This window comes from Oncorhynchus masou, chromosome 22 (assembly GCF_036934945.1).
Source record: "Oncorhynchus masou masou isolate Uvic2021 chromosome 22, UVic_Omas_1.1, whole genome shotgun sequence".
Classification (NCBI taxonomy): Eukaryota; Metazoa; Chordata; class Actinopteri; order Salmoniformes; family Salmonidae; genus Oncorhynchus; species Oncorhynchus masou.
In genome coordinates this window covers 23,523,295-23,532,509 of record NC_088233.1, presented here as the reverse complement: position 1 = coordinate 23,532,509, position 9,215 = coordinate 23,523,295, and positions in this window count along the sequence as shown.

Here is a 9,215-nt window from a genome sequence, read left to right as displayed (position 1 = left end):
AACTTTTCTAGGCAGGTCAGTGGATGGTTGTCTCTCAACTCCTCTATGGGTCCCTTTCCTTGACTCCTTTCCTTCATGACCACAAATGAACCAGGAGGGTTTTTCCACCATATGGCTTTCACCAGTCTTTTCCTGTCACCTGACATGTCAGTGATCATGGAGGGCAGGACATAAGGAAAATAAGCTAGTGGGCAGTATTGAGATAGTCACTATCTCATGGGAGGCTTCATTCAAAGCAGTACTTTTGTATTAGACTACAGCTTTACTGACATTAGCAAAAAACGAACTCTATAGAGCGTAAATAAGTAATATATATTAATGAAAAGAAACTATTTAATAAGTATGTTTTGATATTTTTATTTTTGGGACAACTAGACATTTTTTAATCATTGCTTGTTGATTTGTAAGCACATCGCTCATCTGTTTGTAACTAATGCTTCTGTACACCGCTGTTTAAATGAATCACATTTGTAAATTGAGTCTTGCGCTTTATAAATTGCCAATCCCAGTGGCACGACTCCGCTGGAAACTGTTTGACCTGGTGAACTGCTCTTAATCTGATTTCAGGGAGCTTTGCAGCCTACGTGCTCTTTCTCTTCTCAATAAAAGAAACAACACATTTCTACTCTCTTTTTCCACACAATAATGCTGACATTTTCCATTTAAAATAAGCGCACACATTTGAATATTCTGCCTCTTGGATCTAAACCTTAAACCCTGACCGTAACCCTTACCCTTGACTTGGGCAGGAGCTCACTGGAGCTGAGTACCTGCACCTCAAATGTTCTACTGCTTGAGCTCCTGTTCCTCTAATAGAATATTAGGTCAAAGTATTGTGGAGCTCCTGCACTGAAATATAAAGCCAAAATGAGTACCGTAACTTATCAGTCCAACTCAAGTACTGCCCTTATTAACCTTAACCATTTTAAAGGGCAACTTCAACAGGGTGAGACGTCCCAAGGATTCCGGGTAGCATTCTAAAGCCTGTCGCATGCTTACCAGTCAAAACACATTTTGTGACGTTTTTGTTCGTTTTGGTGTTCGGTAGGTTTATTTTTTCGGCTGTTCAAGCAAACAACATTTTTACCTGAGGGAAGCCGAAGTTATGCCCCCTCGTCTGTAGTTGGTCAACAGTACTAGGTCTGTCTACTCCTAGTACAAGTGGGAACTATGTACAGGATTCTTCGAGTAAGTGTTGGTCATTAAATGCAAGACAAGTTTTCATGCAATTTTTTTCACTTGAAATACTGCACCAAACATCTTAGTTAAAAGAGTGTCTGAGACCTTGGCAGAAACATTAAAATAAATGACAGATTTCTTTATTTATCTTAGATTAATTTAGACTATTTTGAGGAAGTGTATACTGGCTATGTTGCTATGGCATATCAAGAGGGACAAACAGTAATACACTACCATTCAAACGTTTGGGGTCACTTAGGAATGTCCTTGTTTTTGAAAGAAAAAAACTTTTTTGTCCATTAAAATGACATCAAGTTGATGATCAGAAATACAGTGTAGACATTGTTTGTTGTAAATGACTATTGTAGCTGGAAACGGATGATTTTTGATGGAATATCTAAATAAAACCCTTTTGCCAAGTTTCTCAGAATAAGAATAGGCTGACGAGTTTCAGAAGAAAGTTCTTTGTTTCTGGCCATTTTGAGCCTGTAATCGAACCCACAAATGCTGATGCTCCAGATACTCAACTTGTCTAAAGAAGGGCAGTATCATTGCTTCTTTAATGACAAATATTTTCAGCTATGCTAACATAATTGCAAAAAGGTTTTCTAATGATAAATTAGCTTTTTGAAGTGATGAACTTGGATTAGCTAGCACAACGTGCCATTGGAACACAAGAGTGATGGTTGTTGATAGTAGGCCTCTGTAACCCTATGTAGATATTCCATTAAAAATCTGCCGTTTCCAGCTACAATAGTAATTTAGAACAGTAACAATGTCAACACTGTATTTCTGATCAATTTGATGTTATTTTAATGGACAAAAATATGCTTTTCTTCCAAAAACAAGAACATTTCTAAGTGACCCCAAACTTTCGAATGTTAGTGTATATTGTTGCTTTTTTCTAGTTTTTCAAGTGAAGGTATTTTAAGGGAGTTTGCAAGCACAGAAGTACCCAGGCCAAATAACCAAATGGTTTTGGGAATGGCCAGTAAAAGTTAACATTGAAACTCTAGGGGCGCAATTTCATTTTTGGATGAAAAACGTTCCCAATTTAAACAAGATATTTTGTCACAAAAAGATGCTCGACTATGCATATAATTGGTAGCTTTGGAAAGAAAACACTCTGACGTGTCCAGAACTACCAAGATATTTTCTGTGCGTGCCCTAGAACGTGAGCTTCAGGCAAAACCAAGATGAGACGGCATCCAGGAAATGAGCAGGATTTTTGAGGCTCTGTTTTCCATTGTCTCCTTATATGGCTGTGAATGCGAGAGGAGTAAGTCTGCCCTTTCTGTCGTTTCCCCAAGGTGTCTGCAGCATTGTGACGTATTTGTAGGCATATCATTGGAAGATTGACCATAAGAGACCACATTTACCAGGTGTCCGCCCGGTGTCCTGCGCCGAAATTGGTGCGCAAAAGTCAGCTGCAAGTATTTTTCCACAGAATTCAGAGGAGAATGCAGGCTTCCACGAACGATATATCAATGAAGAGATATGTGAAAAAACACCTTGAGGATTGATTCCAAACAACGTTTGCCATGTTTCGGTCGATATTATGGAGTTAATTCGGAAAAAATTTGACGTTGTAGGTGACTGAATTTTCGGTTCGTTTCGGTAGCCAAATGTGATGTACAAAACAGAACGATTTCTCCTACACACAGACGCTTTCAGGAAAAACTGTGCATTTGGTATGTAACTGAGAGTCTCCTCATTGTAAACATCCGAAGCTCTTCAAAGGTAAATGATTTTATTTATTTGGTTATCTGGTTTTTGTGAAAATGTTGCGTGCTAAATGCTACTCAAAATGCTAAGCTAGCTTAGCATACTCTTACACAAATTAGTCAATTGCTATGGTTCAAAAGCATATTTTGAAAATCTGAGATGACAGTGTTGTTAAGAAAAGGCTAAGCTTGAGAGCAGGCGCATTATTTTCATTTTATTTGTGATTTTCAGAAATCGTTAACGTTGCGTTATGCTAATGAGCCTGAGGCTTTAGTCACGATCCCGGATCCGGGATGGGGAGTTTCAACAGGATTTATTAAGGGAGTTTGCAAGCACAGAAGTACCCAGGCCAAATAACCAAATGGTTTTGGGAATGGCCAGTAAAAGTTAACATTGATCCACTTGGGAAAAAAGGACAATGTCTGAGTTGAATTCAATAAAAGAAAAGATGCTAAATGTAGAGTTGAAAATAAAGAGAAGGGAGAGACAGAAAAGTTATGTTTGGGAAAGATTTTAAGTGTTAAAAGACAATGATAGCAGTGCCTATGTTATGTGTGATTGTGAGGCCCTATACAAATTAGACTGTCACAAGAAGGGGACTTCAAATAGGCCTATGGTACGCCAAGAGAACTGTAGCCTGCTGTTCAGATTGGTTAAATGGAAACTTAAATCTGGTCACTGACTGTAGGTCTATGACCTCTCCAGTGGAGGCTGGTGGGAGGAGCTATAGGAGGGGCTCATTGTAATGGCTTGAATGGAATACATGGAACGGAGTCAAATGTGGTTTCCATTTGTTTGAGTTTTATACCGTCCCAAAAATTCCATTCCAGCTATTACAATAGCTCCTCCCACCAGCCTCCTCTCTCATGTAATATTAAAGACTAACTCCTGCATAATTATGTGTTTCTTGCAGTAAAAGTATGCACCAAATGTACATTTTGACTCAAGAACAGGAGTAGAGAGATTTCTTTCTTTCAGCATCTTGAAAGAATGTTAATGCACATTTAGGGACCATCTGTAGAGGTGCTATTATATCAGCATCATAAAAGCTGATCGTATTTCAACCACTTTAAATATGCATCCAAGCCAAACTGATATCTAATAAGAAACATGTTGGGTAGTTTTCACAGCTTCCTAATTCCTTACAACTGGTCAAACTGCTTTTTGAATTTTTTCTCCGAAAATCTTACCCATTAGTTTATTTTTTTCATAGCATTTTCTTCCGGGTCCCAAACCTTCTTTGCTCTGCTTAAAAAGCAAAGAAAATGTTACTGATGTTCTATAATTTGACATTTTTTCTAGTGAGCAAGGGTTTATTTAGTCCTTTTGGGCAACATTTTTTTTTTTTACCTTTATTTAACTAGGCAAGTCAGTTAAGAACAAATTCTTATTTTCAATGACGGCCTAGGAACGGTGGGTTAACTGCCTGTTCAGGGGCAGAATGACAGATAAGTACCTTGTCAGGTTGGGGATTTGAACTTGCAACCTTCCGGTTACTAGTTCAATGCTCTAACCACAAGGCTACCTTGCCGCCCCAACATATAATGACAGAAGAGAAGCTGCATGTATCTTATAGACAAGGTGAAAAACAAATAGCTTACCAAAATGTTGGAAACTATAAGCAAAATCATATCTAAATCCGGCCCCAAAAAATACTCCACCCCGTCAAAAATAGTTCTGTCGTCTGACTGTAGCCCACAGGGTATTTTCTATTTTTCCCGGTCAGGGTTGGGTGCGAGCCTCAGATTTCAACTTTATCACCATAGGCCAGATCCCGACCTGAGTTAAGCGTGTGTAAATTCAACGTAATATTTTTATGCACTTTTCTCTCTATCCATATTCTGACCTTGAATTTAAGTCTGAGAATAATGCTATTCACCTGCTATTTGTTTTGGGTGGATATTGAATAAATGAAGGTGTGGCGGAGGTGTGTCTACAGATATGCTGTATTCTGACTTTTACATAAATCCCAAATAGTTCCAATAGTGTGCAACTGCAGCCCGCAATTCGGGGGCGTTCCTGCATGTGGACATTCCTTTTCATGCTTGTGAGACACTTGAATGTGGTTCAATAGGGAAATAAAAATATTATCTGAGTTTTGTTGCCCCAGCCTGCTGTGTACCGGAGTCCTCTTTGCTAACTAGCAAGAGTGACACTAGTAGATAGTGTCCTTTGCTCCCGCCTGCCCTCACCGTCATTAACAGAACTGCGGGAAAACAGTGCACGACAGGCAGGGCGAAGGACGGGAGGCTGGGGTGACACCATGTTCTAACTTGCTAGTTAGCGACACCGTGTACTAGCTTGATAGTGAGCGAGACTATTTGCTCGCTTGCGAAGGACACTGTCTACCGGTGTATCCCCCGCCTACAGCTAGCTACTCCTGTACACAGCAGGTGGGGACAACACCGTATGATAGCTAGCTTGCTATTTAATTATCTAGCATACGGTGTTGCCTCCCACCTCCTTTGGACCGGAGTCCTCCTTAAGACTAACTGGCTAAGCTAGCACACAGTGTTTTTTGCTCCCAACTAAAACAGTGCACGACAGGACACTACCAGTGTGTACTAGCTATGGCTACTTACCATTTTCGTCCCTGCCTCTTCTGTGGGGTTTATCGGTGGTTGGCATCCAACGTTACAGTGCATTACCACCATCTACTGTACTAGAAGGCCCAAGCCTCCTACCTATGTACTGGAGTCATAGCTTAAAAATTTACCAATAAAAGTATAAAGAGGGGTTCCTGCAGATGCAGGAATGCCCACATGCAGGAATGCCTCGAATTGCGGGCTGCAGTTGCACCCTTATCAATAACTCCACCTCCATGCAAATATAAATGCACTTGTTTAATGATACAGTATCTATGCTGCAATAGTCTATGTACCAGGGGCTAGAGTCAGTCTGTCCTAATTGGTGAAATTCTCCTGTTTTATCTGTTGTCCTGTGTGAACTTAAGTATGCTCCTTCTAATTGTCCCATCTCTCTCTCTCTGAGGACCTGAACCCTAGGACCAGGCCTCGGGACTACCTGGCCTGATGACACCTGGCTGTCCCCAATCCACCTGGTCGTGCTGCTGATCCAGTTTCTGCTGTTTTGCCTGTGGCTATGGAACCCTGACCTGTTCACCAGAAGTGCTACCTTGTCGTGCTTGCTGCTCCAGTTTCAACTATTCTTCCAGAGGCTATGGAACCCTGACTTGTTCACCAGACGTGCTACCATGTCCCGGACCTGCTGTTTTCTAACCTCTCTCTCGCCCTCCCTCTCGCCCTCCCTCCCTCTCTCACCTGCTCTCTCTACCTCTAGCCTGTAATTTTGATGAAAAGCTGTGCCATTATGCAGAATTTAAATTGTATTGCCTTTTAACTTGAAGGAATGGTCACTTTAATGTCTTAATTATAGGCTACACCAACTTTCTCTGTATCCTATTTATATCATGTTAAATATTAGTCACTATCAGTATCGACCTTTAGTAGGTATAATAAGAACACATATTCAACTGCCAATTTACTGTTAGTTCCCTTCAGTTGTGTCATGACTGTCCACGAGAATCCAAATAGGTCAGATCAGGTTTACAATGATTAACTTCAATCAGACCCCCTTTCACCCACAGAGCGGGAGGAAAGAACTAGATGGGATTAACAACTCACATCCTGTTGTAAATCAAGGGGAGAAGATTCAGGTCTCCCTCTCCAATATTCACCAAAGGAATGTCCTTTGTTTCAAGATACTTTTCCCGCCGGAACTCTAAAACGTTCAAAGCAAATACTGGAACAATATTTCTAACAGAACATGGGAAATGGTCAGAGGCGATCTATAGAACACTAATGTAATTGTGTTTGTTATTTTATGATGACATAAAATATGTTATAGGGGAAATACTGTAACTTGGAAAGTACACCCACTACCACACTATGTGTTGTGCATGTAATATAAAACATGATGAGTGTTTTTGTTATGAGGGGGATGTGACTTGAGAAGCTATAAGAGATCATTGTTTTTATGTACCCGTGCACAGTAAGTAGCCACCGCCGTGAGTGAGGTCAGAGAGCATGTCAGCCTGACGGAACCTCCCCTTTCAAATAAACTGTATAAAATGATGGGTTAAGAAATGAACATGCTAGACCAGAAAAGTGTCAAGCTGTCGCTGCACGTTTAAAGTGGTTTGAACTTTTAATATCAACACGAGGTAGAGACAATAAACTCACCTCAGCCACCGTGCTTCTACATCTGCATTGCTTGCTGTTTGAGGTTTTAGGCTGGGTTTCTGTACAGCACTTTGTGACATCGGCTGATGTAAAGAGGGCTTTATAAATACATTTGATTGATTGATACTACTCTGCTCAAACCATCGTATTACTCTACTCTTATGACTCCACTGGGAACCGTCAACACGGCTGGCTAGCCTATCTTCAAAGAAGCATCTTCAAGAGCGAATTGAAGGAAAATAAATTATGTAGTTCTGTTCAGGACTGCACGACAAGTCACCGGATACCGGACAACTACAGAGGAGAACAACAGTAGAAGACTTGTTGGAACCCTTTTGGACAATCAGAGCCTTAGAAGCGTGCCGCGAAAAGGCCCAACTCCTTTTCCACCGAGAGAGACCCACGGTGGACTCAGGCATTTCATGTAAATACATTCATGATTTCTTACTCAAAGCGGGCAGTGGTTTGTGTGCAAAGTATATGGTTACTGTAGGTGAGTGTTGTTTCTAAATGTACCAATGTTAAGTGTTTCTGTCTCTCTCACCCTCGCCATCTCTTTTGTAACAAGCAGCCATATTGTTGTCATTCTGCTAGGGACCTGTTTCTAACTTAAGTGTGTATGTTTATCCTGTGTTGCCATTTAATTAGCTAGTAATAAATAATTAAACCAATTTGTGTAGTACCGAATTAGTAAGGCTCTAGTTTTTGCAGATGCAAGGAGGTGATGACTGTTCAGAATGGTGATATGATATGAGGTTATGATTAATAAGTTGACTGTTTATAGATGTGATAGGTAAAGACCTTTTAGAGTTTAATTCGGGAGATGGTAACTCTTTAAAGAAACACTCTCGTGGTACCCCAGATCCTAATGAGTTCATTGTTACATGATTAATTTAAATCCTGTAACAATTAAACATAGTTAGTTGATTAGATAAATAACAGTCCTCAGATTGTTAGTCAAGTCACGACAGCTGGTATACCCTACATTATCATTCAATATAATTACATTGTTTCTTTAACTTAATTTGCTTCCTCTGTAAACGCCATCACAGCCATGTGGTTGTTGCTGAGGATCATTTGTAACAGTTGATAATATTAAAAAAAGACGGTCTAATTAAACCGTTATGGTGCGGAACGCAGATCAAGCTGTAACTGTTTGAAGTCGATGCATGGCGCAATACTTGGCTGTGTCATCACACAGTAACCACACATGGTTAGTGCAGGCAATAGATGTGTCATGCCCTGGCCATAGTTTACTTTGTATGTTTCTATGTTTTGATTGGTCAGGGTGTGATCTGAGTGGGCATTCTGTGTTTGGATGTCTTGTTTGTCTATTTCTGTGTTTGGCCTGATCAGGGGCAGGTGTTAGCCATTGTCTCTGATTGGGAACCATATTTAGGTAGCCTGGGTTTCACTGTGTGTTTGTGGGTGATTGTTCCTGTCTCTGTGTTTTGCACCAGATAGGGCTGTTTTTTTCGTACGTTTGTTATTTTGTTAGTTTATTGTGTATAGTTTCCGTATTAAATAAAATGAATCACAACTACGCTGCATTTTGGTCCGCTCCTCCTTCCCACAACGAAAGCCGTGACAGAATCACCCACCACAACAGGACCAAGCGGCGTGGTAACAGGCAAAAGAAACAGCAGGAGCAACAAAAGAAGCAATGGACATGGGAGGACGAATTAGATGAAGGACCCTGGGCTCAGCCTGGAGAATATCGCCGCCCCAAGGAAGAACTGGAGGCGGTGAAAGCGGAGAGGCGCCAGTATGAGGAGGCAGCAATGGCGAAGCGGATGAAAGCCCGAGAGTCAGCCCCAAAAATGTCTTGGGGGGGGGGGGCTCAGGGAGTGTGTGGCAGTCAGGAGTCAGACCTGAGCCCACTCTCCCTGTTTATCGTGAGGAGCAAAGGAGGAAACCAGAGCCGGTGTTGGAGGTGAGCGAAACAGAGACTGTGAAGGAGTTAATGGGGAAATTGGAGGAGAGTGTAATGAGGGAGTTGCTGTGTTGGTGCTTTAAATATGGAATTCGCCTGACGGAGCGTGTCGGGGATTTGATGACACCTGGGTCAGCGCTCCATACTAGTCCTGAGGTGCGTGCTAGTCGGCTGGT